Here is a 17,324-nt window from a genome sequence, read left to right on the forward strand (position 1 = left end):
ACAGAGGTTGCACAGGAAATGGCATTGGGCATTGCTGTGTTTCCATGGGTTTCCATCAAGTGCTCCAGTGTCACCCCACCAGCCACAAAATGCAGGTCAGGTGAACTAAAGGCTGTAAATTGCTGACAGGTGTGAATTTGTATGAATGTGTTTTCCCTGCCTTCTGCTCAGTGCATACTCGAACAGCCTCCCTCTGCCCCTGAACAGGAATAAGTGAATATGGAAAATTTATGAATTAATGAATAATATAAAGACTGGATAAAACATACAGTATGTGGATATTCAAAATCAACATTCAACATGGACACCGGTTTTAGGAACCTGTCAAGATTTTCTGAACTAGCTTTTTGATCTGTTAAGACCAATTTGTTCAAGGTATTTTGAAGGAATTTAAACTCCTGCGGACAGATTTCTATATATTTCTTTTTACACAAAAGGATGACCTTGATAAGATATAAGCCCCTAAGGCAGTTGAAAGGCTGTTGATTAATCTATGAAATTTATAATTCAATGAGAAAAAGCATTTCTTGTATGTATGATGCATTTTTAACAATGGATAAGATCAACTCCCACTATATTATAGATTAGAAAATGAGTTAACATTACTGAAATATTACTTCACATATGAGATCTGCTCACAAGCCCAAATGGTTACCAGATCAAATACATGGAGAGAGTTCAGATGGAAACTTACTGTACGTTTCTTTAGAACATCTCATATAACATGTAAATTTGATGCATCTAAGTCCGGCTGCTTGCTGGAGGGCATGCAGGGAGGTGTCAGCTAACCATGTGCATACATTCTGGGCATGTCCAAAGTTTAAGTTTAATGCTCAGGGATGTTTTTAATATCGACTTGCCCAGGGATCCCATGGTGGCACTAACTGGAGAAATACCAGACGGTATTGAAGGACGGACACATACTTACCTTCTTCAGGCTCTATTTGCTGCAGCTAATGTATCACTATCACTAAATAACTAATTAGCTAAACTATCACTAGAGATCCCCCTACTCTTGCAATCAGGCTACAAAAACTGCAGGAATTGTACTACATAGACCAGATAACTCATTACTTACACATACTCATGAGATTAATGATGGAGACCTGTTGGGACAATAATTATGCCTGATCCTACATAATTATTAAACGGATGTCTTTTTATATACAACTATTAGTTTACTCCTACGGTACCCTTTTTTATTTATAACTCTTTTCCTCATGTTTTAACTGTTATTATTTCCTATTTTTCATTATTTCATTGCCACTTTTATTTATCTTTCTGTGACTATAAAATACAAACAGGCTATGTGAGCTGGATGTGATGGTGGTTAGTTGGAAGTGGGAGGACATATTCTTCAGCTCCATAAAAATCTGATTCCACTCTTGGTTTTAGTGAGAATTACGTCTTTACATATTTTGCATCTCTGAGAACGGAGGACCACCAGATGGGTGCAGCGCCTTCCACTTAGCGTATAGTAGTGTGCTGTGAATAACAAGTAAAATCAATTGTCGATGCAGTGTAAGGTACTATTTAATGAATAGCTCAACTAGCTAAGTGAATTCATTTAATGAATAGTTCCACAGAAGATTTTAAAAACACACTGGCACATTGTAATGTAAGATTACACTTCAAACTGTCTTTAATATCTTGGTTGTTTTTTAGCTCAGGATATGAGACAACCAGAATAAATCTATTGTCCTTTGTGTGTGTGTGTGTGTGTGTGCCTTTAGGTTCAACATCAGGAGGTTGCCCTTAGCGTTTCCTGACATCTCACGGCATCCTCTCTTGCCTGTCTTCTTCTCTGCATTTCCTGTCTTCCCTCTCCACTCTTTTTGCAGTTGTGTGCCCTCATCCTTGTTTGTCTCCTTGTGTTTGCTAAGAATCAGTCACCATACATCCAAAAATGTATTTTTTATGTTTCTCTGTTATTAGTTTGGAGGACTAAACCTGTTTAAGACACACCCCAAAATATTTCATGGATTAGAAAACAGAACATTTCAGAGAAAAACATGACAAGACAGCTCAAACTAAAATTCTTTCTCTTTAGATGCCTTCCTGTGTTGTTTAAATTTTACTTTTCCTCGCCTTCCTCTCCCTTTCTGTCCCAGCTCCCTTGTTCTACTACTTCTCCCTCCATCTATCCTCACGTTCGCTCTCTTCCTCTCTGTCTTTCGTTCAGTGCCAGGTCCTGGTGGTTGGTGGTTCCCTCTCTCCAGATGGCCCACTCTGATCATTTATTGATGACAGGAGAACAGAGGAAGGCCTTCCCAGCTGCTGCTGCCTGGCACCCCGCTCAGTGAGCACACACATACACACACAAATAAACACAGAGACACATATTCGCACAATGTCTCATACACATGCATGCAGTTATTGGTATAGACTTACACCCTGTCGCACACACGGATGCACACAGTCAAACTTTTCCCCTGTCTGTCTCCTTTTTGCATTGTCACATGTTTCGGCATTGCTCTCTTCTACTGTCAGACATGATTCTGTGCTGCACTTTTGCACCCTCTCCCTCCCTCCACCTCACTCTTCCTGCCTCCAGCTCTCCCTCTTTCACCTCCTGCTGTGGTGTTACTGACTCTGTCACACAGGAACAGACAGAAGGAGAGACAGAGGGTGGGAGGGGGAGAGAATGTGAGAGCTTGAGAGTAGTGTGTAAGAATCGAGAGTTTGCAAATGCTGTAACAATGAATGCGCTGCAGCTTATGTAAAAAGCTCTTTTAGACAAACTGAGAGTTTTCTCTTTGAAACAACATCGAATAAATATCTAAAATAAAAAGTTCAGCTGTCTGACCACCGCAAGTCGCTCTTGATATAAGTAAAACATCTTTTCAACCCATGCAACTCATCCAAAACATTGCAACCACTTTGTTTTTTAGCATCCTAAAATCCTCCACAGTCATGTACCAACCCTCCTACCAGCTGCCTGCAGGAGCTTGCATCAAATTAATACCCTTGATATCTAGAAATTACATTTATCATGTTACCAATTTATTTTACTAAATATGTTTTGAAGGAAACTAAATTATTAGAAAACTTCTATAAACTCCTCATGAAGTAGTTCACATCACTCTCTTTCCATTGATTTACACTCTTTTCTTTGCACTTACTTGGCTCTGACATTAAAGGTGTTTCTCTCCAAACTGCATTGTGTGTGTATACTTGAGGTCTAACAAATGCGTTGAATTGATTTTATTATCCAAAACCCTTTTACAAATCTGATTTCTTGAAGTGCTTTAAATCTTTCATTGTCTACATGCATGTTTACATGCACAACGTTTGTTGGCACGTTGCTCCAATGTTGCCACCACCAACTGCTGATCAGCATAATAGTGTGAAACAGGCAGGATGCATCTCATGCAGCCCACATGCTTGCATTTGTGCATGTACTTTCTTGTGTATGTGTGTGCACCATTCAAACAAAACACACTGTTGCTTGTAAAAGAATTGCTCCATAATACTACTAGTGGTCAAACACTCCACAAGGTGCCCTTAATTACTGTATAGTCAATATAAGGACTAAGCCTGAGCCAAACCAATAGCACTACCTTTGTCAAGGTCTGCAGACCACACTTCAATTCTCATGATGGACTGGTCTGGACATGCTTGTAAACAAGAAGAAAACAGTAGTGCAAACAATGTAAATAAAACACAAGATGAAGAAACAAGCAGCAGTGGTCTGAGACTCTGTTGCTGTCTGTGGGGAACTGCTCCTGAGTTCTGGTGGAAATGTAGTCTGTAGAGATGCACGCTTTGCTTTATGTTTATGTAAGAATTCCTTCTGTTCTTTTTTCCCCCCATATGTTTTTCATCCAGTTTTTTGTCCTATCTTTTGTTCATCGCATCCTATCCCAAGTCAGGAGTCTAAAAGTTTTCAGGCAGCACTGAAAAAAAAAAGTCAGAAACACAATGAAGAGAGTCAAATTCTCCATGGCAAAACAGTTTTCAAAGCATGGTTATTTTAGTTTTAAGTCATGTGAAGGACACATGGCATGTGTGTGTGTGCTTCTGCTGGCCAGGGCCAGAGAGATTTCTGCAGTCCTCTTAGATCCAAAACTCACCGAGAAAACTTACTGACGTGATATCCTTGAAAGAAGAACTTAGAGACAGTAGGAAGGTGAGCAGTATTTTTATATACGTCCAGGTTTTGTTACACAAAGCCCAGCATAAACACGTGTCCTTCCTGTGACTGTGTCATAAATAGCCTGAACCGAGCATGCTGCGACTTTGAAGTTACACATGGGAGACTGCTGTGATATACAGCTGGCTTCAGCTGGGGTACCCCAAGAGATGCATGAAAACACACACACACACAGACACACACACACAAGGGTATATTCCGTCAAATACACTGACACACAACAGCAACCCCCGGAGGTGTTGTTAATGCAAACACACATTGTTACACGCTAGAAGGGTCATCCTATCTCTGGAGCTCAGAGAGACAGTGAACAAGGAAGACAAAGTGTGTGTCTGTGTGTCTGTGTGTGTGTGTGTGGATTGGAGAGAGAGAGTCATTAACTAAAATTAAAAGGTAAATTAGGACTGACAACAGCCATCTAATTTGTTAACTCAGTATGTGGTATGTATTTACTGTACCGGGAGAAATCATCTCATGATTTACCAGTTTCAATCTTGTGTACAGTTTCACCTTTCCTTTGGATTTGAATTTTAAATATAAATGTTGTTTGACTGTAATGTTAAGATAAATATGTATTACTGTCTGTTTTGTAGTTTTCCACAGTACAAATAACTACTAAGGGGATACATAAAGTCCCTGTAAAGTATAATAATACTTCATGTATACCCATACATCTCATGATGTAAAGAGTGATCAAAGTCTGATTATTGTATGTTATTAGATTAGATTCAACTCCTTGTATAGTTAACAAGTAGTGAGACAACAAAATACAGAATAGCATCTAACCAGAAGTACATAGTATACAGTATACAGATATAAATAACTGAGGGTTAGATATGACTATGCTAAGATATCTACAGTACAGTTTTGGCAGTATTAACAAATGATGTATTAATTAGTGTATTAATGAATGAACACTAACAAATATAAATAATCAGTGTGTGCAGCAGTTACATTAAGAAGTATATTCATGAAACACTGCATTGTAGTAAATTTGCTGTACTCTGTGCAGGCTCATTCATCAAGAGCATGCAAATGCACCTCTAGGTGGCACCGTCATCATGTGTGAAGCTGAGTGGGTTGAATGGCTGTGATGCAGAGCTGCAATAGAATTTACAGCAATGATCATGCCATCACAATGTAAGAGTACTTTCTCCAGACGGCAAAGGAATGTTTCAAGGGAGTTTTCTTGTCTCATCAAAAAACAAGACTCTTTACAGAGAAAGAGCCAAACTAATTAATGACGCAGAACGTAGTACTATAGAGTCTCTTATACTGAAAGCATGAAAATGCCAGTCACTGGGATAGCCATCATTGAAACCCTAAGAGTTTTTGATGTAGTTTAAAGATTTTTTCCCTCTCTTGGTACGTTGTGAACAGGACAGTGAAATTCTGACAACAAGGTGCAATTCTTGCTTCAGTTCCCATAGACTTTGGTCTCAGGAAACATCTGCAAGACTGTGGAAGAGGTTATAGAGGTGGAGGACAGGATGACAACCACTGTTTGTGTGTGTGTGTATGCGTGTATGCGTGTGTGCGTGCGTGTGTGCGTGTGTGTGTGTGTGTGTGTGTGTGTGATATGTATGTGTGCGTGTGTGTCATATTAGGCACTGAGGACAGGCTGTCAGCCCTAGAACCCTGCTGTGGTTTAATCCCTTCACAGGTCACAAAGGGTCATATGCAGGGGCATGAGTGTGCTTGCATGTGTACATGAAAGAGAGGGGTTGTCTGGTGTGTATGCATGCAAGCAGTCATACGCATGCACATACAGTTTGCACACACTTGGACATAGGTATTTCCATCTACACACTACAGGGTTGAGGAGAGTTGAGCAGCACAGAGGCCCCACTGTATGTTTAAAGCCAACTGTACATTCCTTTCTGTCCCATTGGACCTTCTACTGCACACAGCACCACATCTGGATAACTGAAACAGCCCCAAACGGTACCTGTGTCTACATGTGTGAGAAAGTGTGCGAGGGGAATGAGACTTCAAGTCATGCATATCAACATGTGGTTTGCAGTTAGTTTTTCATATTGAAGTTTTCATTGAAATTTCAGAAGCTTATTTGGTGGAAACTTGGCCCACCCTTTGTTTCTAACATCATTAGTTTTCTTTCTTCTTGCTTTCGATTCAGCCTTAGTTTTTGGTTTGCAAAAATCACATGCATATGTTTTAATACATTATGTCCAGCATTATACAGGGTTCACATCCCTAATAAAATATTGTGCATTTGAGTTGTTTCCTTTAAGCCTTTCAGTCTGTTGTACTAAACTTTAAAACACAACTTAAACACGTTCAGCTGTTTAAAGTCAGTTTGGAAATCATCATTCATAAAACATGTTCGTGAGAATGTTTTAATGATGCTTACACAACATCTGCATCAATATCACTTTATATGTAGTTTTGAAATCTGGGACTTAAAAAGAATCAATGTATCTTAAAAGGGTTATGATGAGAGATGCAGCTTGAAATACAATAACCACGTTAAAGAGCATAAAATATAAAGGCCTAGTTTGTCTTTGTCATGTCAGATAAAGATAAAAAGAAAGTGAACAAGAAAGGGTTGAGTGAGACACAGACAACCAGAAAGACCTTTACAGATGATGAATTATAGCTGGCTGCAGATAGTTTCTCACCCTGCGATGTCTCGCTGAGAACTGCAGGCTTGGAACTGAATCATAAAGAGTTCTGCTGCAGGTCTCAAGACTTTTGACATGAGGTTATGAAACACTGCAGTGGACTCATTAAGATCTGTGTGCTGGATTGGGTCCAGGTCCAGAACCTCAGTCCAACTGTGATCCTGATCGTGATCATGCCCTTGCTGTTGTGGCCCCCACTTTCTATGTGACAAAGAGGCCCTCTTAGCATCCTTCTCAGCATTTGTTGTGCACTACTACTGTAAAACACATTGCTTTCGGTCCTGCACCACCTCTTATATCCAGTTGTGTTTTTCTCATTAACATTGTCGATCAAACCTTCTTTGAAATGTGTTTTATAAATATAGTGACATCATTTTTGAGATACTGTCGAGAACTCCCAACACACGTGGAATGAAACCTTTTACACAGAACCCTTTATATGGTTCAGGTTAAAATTCTCATCTGTGAGTATTTACATGTAGGTTCAGTAAAGCAGCAAGTGCCTAATGAGTCACTAAGGGAACATGGGAAACAGTGCCCTTAACTTTCTTGGGAAAGTGTTTGATTAAGTGCATGTTATCCATGGAAATATTTGACTTGTTTTCATACAGGAGAAATGGTTTGCTTGGAAACATTTGTATTCTCAATTGTCTATGTGTCTTGATAGTCTGTAAAAAATGCAAGCAAATCACAATGGTATTTCACAAATAGTGGTGTTATTGAATTGAATTGAAAAAGAAAGCCCAAACTAATTATTGTGGCATTAAAGTGTTAAAAAAAATATGACCTAGCTCACTGATATTTGCAGTCCAGAGTAGCTAAATGATTTTATAAGACTCATCTGTAAGTATTTAACATTAACTGAGCAGCAGGTCTAATGAGACAGTAAAACAGATTGAGCTTCAAACACATGGTGGATTTCAGTGCCTACCACTTGTCTGGGAGGTCTTTGTTAAGGAGCCTTCTCAAGGATCATACGGTGTGATGGTAATATAATGTCTCGAGGTAGAGAAATTATATGCACATCGCAAAGGTGCAAGGCCAATTAGTAAACAACGTTCAATGAAAAATAGTCATGCCACACTTGCTCCACGCCACAAAAGTTTGATACTGACAAGATTCTGATCCTAAATACTTAAGTGGTATGGAGTAAGAGTGCAGGTATTACTCTTTCTTTCACTGACAATATCATACAGGCTTGCCAAGTCACATTTCTGTACTTTGCCAAGCTAAAATGCATGCCATATATTTCACAGAGCAGCACTGTGACAGAAGTCACAACCTTTGCTACTAGTATTTCTACTAGTCTTCTTCTTAAGCGTCCCAGCTATTTTCCTCTGTATACTGTATGAAAAAGAAAAAAATTAGAATGATATTTTAAGGAAAAGATTATATCTGCTCACAGATGTATCAGCTCATTATATTCAGGCAATCTTGTGAAATCACTTCCACCCACTGGGGCTCACTGACTTTAAACACTGTGGCAGAAAATCTGACAGCAACGCCTGTCAGAGCATGTCATGATGTCATGCTTTGACTAATGTTACAACTTCAAAGTTCATATTTCATAATCTCAATAGAAAATCATCAGAAGCACATGGGTCGTTACATTTTATGGCAGCTTTAATTCATCTTGTGTCTCACTGCCAGGCACTTCTCTTCAGGGAAACCAGTGGCAAACAGGAATAAAGGTTGAGGGAAAAAAAACAATCAGACCACTTGTACTTTGTCAACCAATCCAAGGTGGATTTTAAAGTTTAGAGTTTTGATCATTTTGCTCGTGGCTTCTCCTTATAATCATATCATATTGGAAAGAAAATGAATAAAGGTTTAGTAAGGCATTGCAGTAAAGTATTTATGTAATCCACGTTGAAGGTAGAATCTGGTAATCCCTCATTAATAATGCATTATGTTTTATAAAATGTTAATGTATTCTCTGTTGTAAAATAAATCTGACAATGCGCAGTTTAAGGCATTGTGAAACCCTTTACATATAAATTTGATCTTGAGTTCATCTGTCGTCATTTTCCTTTCAGTAGATATAGAAAAATATCATTAAACCCTCTCAAAATGCAGAAAATGTACTGTGTGCTCTCATAGTCTTACAGTGTGATGCAGTAAGGTGCCTCCTACTGTATATCACAGCTACAAAAGAGGTGTTACTTCTGCCAGGAGCCTGGGAAAAGTGTGCTCTTACATCATCAGATAACTTTACACAGCACAAAACATCTGATAGTCAGTGTGCCAAGAAATAGTCAGGCCTTGGTAAATGCAGCTGAAGTTATTTTTCATAGCTAAAACAACTGAATGAGTAAACTTTTTTGAAATCATTTACAACTGAGCTCAAATGTGCAAACTCTGGATAAAATGTCACATTGTCTTCTGGAATGTAAAAGCCAACAGCAAATGTGTCCAGGTTGACTTCTTTCCACACTTTCCAGCTGTATTTCTGTACACGACTGTGGCTGTATTATACGGTGTGTCCATGAGTAAACCTTTACACACCAGCTATGCAGTCATCAGTCAACAGGTGGAGCTATTCCTCATGAGATGAATCATAGATGGTTAACCAAGCATGACCCACTGTGAGGTCTTGACTGTTGTCTGCTAATGTGAGTCAAAGTCTGGGATCACTTACAAGACAGGTGGCCACGGTGCCGGCTTATGTGTTGCATTCCACGCTCAGTTATTGCAGAGTTTTCCATACATTTGTTTACAGTTGTAGTTTAGAATAGCACTGTGGGTTTAGTGCAAGGCTTTGGGAGGTGCATTCGCTGTAGTTTTCCAATGCACACACAACCTGGTGGAGACAGTTGTTTTTAAAGGACCAGGACTTGAGTGACAACTGTGTGACACAGATAAGCTTCAGGTATGACTTGTGCTCGAGTCAGATGGTAAGACAGAAGCTGCTCTAACAAAAGAGTGTGTGATACATACACTGGCCAGAGAGCCCAGAGAAGACAGGCATGGGAAAAAGAGAGAACCCTGACTTTTCAGTCTAATGTTCTAACTCTAAGGAGTATGTGCTCAAATATCCAATATACCTGCCATCAGGAACGACAGACAGAAAACACTCTTCAGTGTGTATGGACCTCTGCACAAAGCCAAAAGTAAGCGAGAATGTGTTGGTGATGTGGCACCAGCAGTCTTTCACACAACTTTTCCTCTAATGTAAACTTACCATTAAAAGAGAAAGAGATTGTGACATTTAAAAGTTTCCCCCTAACCTTTCAAAAGATGATTTTGCACTTGCAGTTGGGATGTTTTCAAGTGCTGTCAACTGATATTATATATATATAATTAATTGCATGCTTTGTGATTAATCTACATTAAGCGCGTATATAAATATCTGGGCCATCCTTTGGGATCCTTTTTGTTCTTTAATGTGTCACTGGTAGACTTACTCAGTCTGAACTCCAAGCTGAGTGTTGCTTGAAGCTGGCTGCTTACAGAAGCATCAGGGCCAGTGCTACGTCTGAGCTTACTGTTAAGTGCTATGTGTTGAGGCAATATTCCAGTATTAGTATTAAGATAGTGTGAAAATTCATCACTGAACAAACTGCACAGAACAGTGCTCCAATCAACATTTCTATCAGAACGTTTTTTAAATATAAACTTTCCATTCACTGGGCCAAGCAATGTCTTGCTATCAGCTTCCATCATGTTTACAAAGCTACTGCAGATGGTTGTATGTTCAATGACATATGGGTTCAAGGAACATCGAGTTTGATTAATCTGCATTCATTTTTTTGATGCATCATGTTTTATATAATTAATTGAAATTAACGCATTATTTTGGCAGCGCTAGTTTTTTTCGAATCGCATTTTGTCTTCATGGATACAGTTTGAGCCCCCGAGTTGTCCACACTGACAAAGCAACATAGGAAAGGTCATGAGTGTGTGTGTGTGTGTGCATGTGTGTGTGTGAGAAACTACAACATGTGGGAATCAGCTCATCATCTCTCATGTTTATGCAGCATTTTCTCTCTGTGTCTGTCTGTAAACACTTTTTCATAAAAATTCTTTGTGCAACAAAATCTTTGAAGGACATTGCCTTTAGGTACATCTGCCTTCAAAGAGCTGCCTCTCTTTTCCCCTCCTTCTGTCTGTCTCTGTCTATCTCTTTAATGCTAAGCCTACACATGTGTAGCAGGAGAACAAAACTCCTAATTTCACATCCCCATTGTTCAAAGCACTGAGCGCACAGAGACTTAGAGCTGTTTGTGTGTTCTTCTGTGTGTGTGTTTGTGTGAGTCTGAGTCTTTAAGTTGCCGTTTTGGCTACAACAGGGCTGAGTTTGAATCAAAATCCTACAAAGAAGTTTGAAATCTGGCTTGGCTCCTCTGTTCAGCTGTGGTGGGTGCTATCACATACACATATACTCAGAGTTGTGGTGGGAACGTTATCAAAGACTGAGATGCCTGCAAGGCACAGCAGCCTCAAGCCCAAAATTGATTTACAGAGTAAGAGAGAGAGCGAAGTAGAAGAGGGGGAAAAAGGAAACACTTTAGATTTAGGGTATAGGAATCACAGAGACAGATAGATACTTAGAGAATGGAATAGATTTTAGGATAAATGCTAGTATGCCCAGCTAAACCAAAAGCTTGTTAAAATAATATGGCCCTTATTAAATCATATTTTTCCTTCTTGAGGGTTTTAAGGATTTAAGGATTAACAAATCCTGCTGCTCTGTCCTCCTCGGTGATTCACTTGTGTTTATTTCAACCTTGAATTCTAAAACTTAATTTCACAGCTAAGCTTTGCTCATCACAACGCTATCAACACATACATTTATTGATTTATTATCAGTTCAAGTCACTTCAGGAAAACAGCACACAGATCCAAATCATCACTTAATGCAAGAGTCACTTTGACTTTATTTCTCTGTGTGTTTTTAGACTGTAGGTTTGGACCCAAAGGGAGCTTTGCAAGTAACAGCAGTGATGTGCTCATGTGCTTGAGCCCCCATGTGAGACAAATACCTTAAACCTGAGTTTCAGGATGAGAGGACACATTTCTTGCTTGAGTCAGTGTATAGTAAATTGTTCAGAGTGAAGCAACCAGAGTAACTGGGCTTGATTTAGAACTTGCTTGCTGCTTACTTAAGAGCTGCACAGAGGTACTCCAGTGTGTGAACACACTGTCACACGCAGGGTTGTCCAGATGTGTCTTTTATTCATGTTTCAATTGTTTTAGTGTATGTGCCCTGTGTTGTCTTTAGTATGCACACAGGCTCTCTGAGAAGCAGCATCGATACTCAATTGGTTGGATCATAAAAAATATATATATTTATAGGTAGATAATAAACACTGCATCACTGGCTAATATAGTAGCAATAGGAGTGTGTTGTAAACTCGACAACGATAGTAAACTTGATCTGAAGAAGCCTCCGCCACAACACAACATACTGAATATGCTGGAACAACAGAGCTAGGTGTCTTCATCTGTTGGGTTATTCCATCCAGGCAGTATGCTCAATGAGGTTACAACAGTGTTATTTGTTGTGCTGATGACAAAAGCCATAGTGGGTGCACTAAGGACAGACCAATACATCACAAAATTAGATGTGGCCAAAGCTGACAGCTGCGACCAGGGCAGGATGTGACAAAGCGATAGTTGGCTATGTTGCTGTTTGTGGAGCTGTAAAGGAGTGAATTATTGGCAGAGTTGCTGCTGCCTCTTGGGAGCAACCCAAGGAATGCTGAAGAGTTTCATACTGCAAAGTTGGATGGTTTAAGTTAATGTGTGTGTGGTGGAGGGGAAATCTAGTCTAAAATGGGATGTTATTCAGTGAGAACAACAAGAAGTGAATCAGTCCATATTACCTAAATTTGATGACTGGAGTTCAAAGTTCATCATGGACTAGAAGCCTCTAGCTATTCAGATGCTACTATGTGTGTGTGTGTGTGTGTGTGTGTAAGACAGATGTCTTTGCTCTTTGCTCTTTCTGTCTTTTAAATCTTTCTTTCTTCCCCCAACAAATTACCAGATTTTTTTCTTAAAATCCTTTTTGGTCAAATCTCAGAAGAACAGTGAATTGTGCATGTGTGCCTCATTTGCTGATTCTGTTGTTTTCTAGTAGCGGTCATACCAAGGCTTCATCCTCTGTGGATTGAGAATGCATGCTGTATAGAAAGTGTCTGTGTGGGTTTATGTGTTTGAGCCTCCCCTTTACTGTGGCATTGTTTCCATTTACAGTTTTAGGTTTTTGTGTTATACAAAATGTGACATTGGACTATCATGTCGGGTTTCTTTGCACATATTTGCTGTAGAGGTTATTACCTTAACATTAGCGCACTTGAGCCGTCTTTTTGTCCGTTTTATTTTCCTGGATATGACTTGTGCAGGACTGAATTATCATGCAAAGGAGGTGATTTGTCCTGAATGAAAAGAGCACTGCCCCACTTTTAATAAAGGCCTTATGTTCCTCAAAATTGGAAACTGTGGGACTTTTGGTAAAATCATGACACAGCTGTGTCGTTTTGTAATAAAATGTTAAAAGTGATGTCATGTAAAAGATGTAACAGGGAGACAAAAGTTTGAAAGAGAGTGACAGAACCAGAGAAAGCACAAACTGAACCTCAATCGAGGTACAAGGATTATCAACATTGAAACTTCAATTATTCTTTATACTTTCCATACCCTTTTTTGTCTGTGGTTTACAGATAAGTGACCATAATTTGGAAGTTGGAGGTGGTTTTGCATTAAAGCTGTGTGCAAGTAACTATTCTTGGGAATGCAAAATAATGTTAATGTTAATAATTAAGATGCACAATTAAGTGTGTGTGTCTGTGTGTCTGTGTGTCTGTGTGTGTGTGTGTGTGTGTGTTAAGAAAATGTGCGCCAACTGCAAATGAGCCAATATTTGTTTTTAAATTTGATTGTATTCTGATTTTAGAATAACAATTCTCACCAAAATTTAGAATACTAAACATCCAATATCAGAAAATAATTTGTGATTTCATTATAAGGGTCTTTTCGGTGCTTTTTAAGCCTTTCATTCCACATTCTGTGTAGTGCTCTTGAAAACACAATCTGGGTTTAAAGTACCACTGAAGCAGCTTGATGTGGCAAGCTAATGACATCAAAATGCAGATTGGGAGCTTTGGCTTTCGCACAAAAACACCTCTCACTTCTCTGACAACTGTATGCTGTATGACACACACACACACACAAATATACACACACACGCGTGTATGCTAACTCATTCAGACACATCAGCACAACTGTGGTAGCAACCACTCCTCCCAAACGCCACACACACAGTTTGTACTCACACAGTTTGCACAGTTAAATCAAACTGATTTGCTACCATTGTGAGAGGAAATTAGCATAACAAGGATGGGATCAAATGAGGTAGTTACAGCTTGAATCATAAATTGCAGACTGAACGAACGTGCGGCTGCAAATGGTTTGTAGTTCACATCAGTATTCATGAAAAGAGAAAAGTAAGCTTCAGAATGGGTGGTGGTATTTATTCTTCATTGTCACTTTAATGTAAAAACCTTGTAACTCAATTTTTGTCTAGTTCTCTAAATGACCACTGACAGTTCCTACAACATTTAGTTTAATTAAGCTTCATGACTCACTGACCAAGTAAAATCTTTGCACAGCATTGTAAAATGTTAAATTGACCCTTTTTCTCCACAATTTTTCAAAAAGCTGATTTTTTTGGAATGACAAGGTTTTATGACCACTTCATTTTAAATCTATGTTGCAGCTGTGTCAATTACCATGAGGAACACACGTATTCATCATATCAGCATCACACATATCCACACAAATGCATTAAGTGCATATAAGATTAATCCTTAAAAGGTTACAGTATGCAAAGTATAAAAACTATGATCAGTTACAACATTGGCATTTTTAGCATGGGACAATCACCAGTTACTCAGCCCTCAAAGAAGTCAGTAATGATATATTGTGTATTATAATCATAATAAAAGTATTGGTTTTATCTATTCATGAACACTCTGTGCTTGCATCAGACCTCTCTGCAAAACATGGGGGCCATTAAGTAAAATGATATTCATTTTTAATATACTTCCGTCTTTGACTGGATGTCAATAAGGCACTTAAGCAAAACAGTGGAATATGCACAACTTACTTATCCTTTATTTGGCATTCTCCTTGCATTAGTTAGATATAGACGACTACAAGAATAACAATACTTCTTAAGCATTACAAGAATGATAATCTTTTTAAATGTGGCTGTAGAACAATTATTTATTAATTATACCACTGCATTAATTATCCTTAGTCACTGTTTGAATTTTAAAAACTGGTGGAGTTTATATAATGTTAATTAAAACCATTTCTCTGCCTCTTGCTCTGGGTCTGTTTCTAATTCAACGTTTGTACTGTCACACTTTCCATCCTCTCTCTATTATTCTCTCACTTTTTTCACATTTCTTAATTCTTCTTTTTCTGCCTCTTTCTCATTTTTCTCCTCTGTTGACATCATGCTAATTAATAGTGTTAATAGGGACCAGACATGACTATAGAGGATCTAGATATGTGATTATTTGCTCTGCCAATATTGTACCTGCCACATTAGTAATCTAAAGCAGATTTGGCCAAGAACCATATGGCAGCACTCGTGCAAAGGTAATAACTGATAGAATTAGTGAATGGTGAATGTAATGTCTGTGTCAGTGTGTGACTCAGGGTGTGTGTCTAAACGTTTTCTTCAATTGCCCAAAAGAAGCGGCTTATGTAACTGTGATTCACCAAAGACAGTAACCCAGTTCAATCACAGAAAAAGGCAAAAGTTTGCTGCAAGAACATACTCATCCGGATCTCAAAGTGGTGGGCGAGAGAGCACAGAGATCTCAAAATAAAATGATTGCCTTGAATTCAAGTGTGGTTACCAATAGGAAATCCTATTGATGTGAAGAAAGTGACAAACTGATGGATAAAAAAGTGGAAAAGAAAACTAGTTTGTAGCTTTCATCCTTGTAACTGACAAAAGCTGTCGTTACCTCAGATTCATTGCAGTCACAGATTCCAGTAGAAGGCCAGAGAGATGTTTTGAAATGTCCATAGAAACGTCTCAACCCATTACTGAAGTATAATCCAATGCTCTGCTGTCACTTATGTGCTCACCAGGGTCCAAATGCTCCAAGATGTTTATCTAATTCATTCAAAGCTACACTAAACAATATTGTTAGATTAACATGGATCAAATGACTGTCGCTTGTAGTGACAAACCCACAGAGACCTATCACAGAACTCTGCAGTGGTTTAGTGTTTTCCAGCTAAGTGTTTTGGTTTTATGGCCCGCAGCTTTAATGCTTTTGGTTCACTCTCACCTCTCAACCTTGTTTCCAGCAGCACCAGACAGCTGTTCTCAGCGAAAAAGCTCAGATAAACTGTCTGCACAGCACCAAACAACATACAAAGATAGCGACTTGCTGGTAATTGTAGTGGAGCAGGTAAATAGGTGGAGGAGACAAAAACAAAACTAAAAGGAAAATAATTACTGGACTTACATTTATCAGGTGGCCAAAAATACTACTCCAAATGAGAGATAATGTTGCTCTGTGTCTGCTGAATGTGAAAATAGGCAACAATTTTCTATGTCAATGTTGTTTTTACAGGTTGTTGTGGTCCCGAAGGGCCACAAAATCAATTAATTCACTACTCAATTAATTGATTTATCATTACAGGCAAGCTCTGCCCATGAAATGGGCTTGGAAAAGCTGGACCAAAGGAATAGAGCATTGAAATCTAGAGCTTGATTTTGTGATATAGTGTTACTGTCTGTTAACCTTTGAGACTAATACCACTCACTACAAAATGTCATAGCACAAAAATGACAGATGTTTGCCTTTAGTTTGGTGGGATTCATTACCTCTCCTCTAAAAGTGATGCTGCTTTCCTATCTCCTATCACCTGAACCCTGTCCCAAGGTAAGATTATATGGGATTGGTCAGATATCTAAAAGTGCTGGCATCTCTGTATGAATCAAACAGACCTATGCATGTGCCGCCTGTGACATTTACATGACAGCTACAGGACCTACAATCAAGAAGACTGGTGCAGCCTTCATAGAGTATTTAATAAAATACCATTTTGTTTGGGGCTGGAGCTTCAATTTATTAAGTAAATATTACAGAGCTAAGTGAAGTGGAACAATGTTAGAATTGTTTTTCTGTGTGTGCTTTCATGTATTGAGAAAAAGATGCATTTGACAATGAGGCGTACTGACCCTCCTCACCAAAATGTAAACGCATGCGCATACACTCACGCGGGAGCTCCAGTTGGAGAGAAAAAGTTGATATTGATAACTTGCATAATGAGTGCTTCAATATCAGAAGGTTAACTTTATATTCCTATGTGACATTTTGCTTGCTAAATATTCACCCTGCTGGATTTGGAGAGCTTAACCTTCCATATGAACATGAAGTTATTGAAAAATACATTCCAGCTTCCAGTCGTGACTGATATCACAGAGAATCCACATATTAGCTAATAAAAAATGGAAACCAAAACAGAAACTTTGGTCTTAATCAAAAAAGCCTTCG

Source organism: Pempheris klunzingeri, chromosome 8, assembly GCF_042242105.1.
Source record: "Pempheris klunzingeri isolate RE-2024b chromosome 8, fPemKlu1.hap1, whole genome shotgun sequence".
Classification (NCBI taxonomy): Eukaryota; Metazoa; Chordata; class Actinopteri; order Acropomatiformes; family Pempheridae; genus Pempheris; species Pempheris klunzingeri.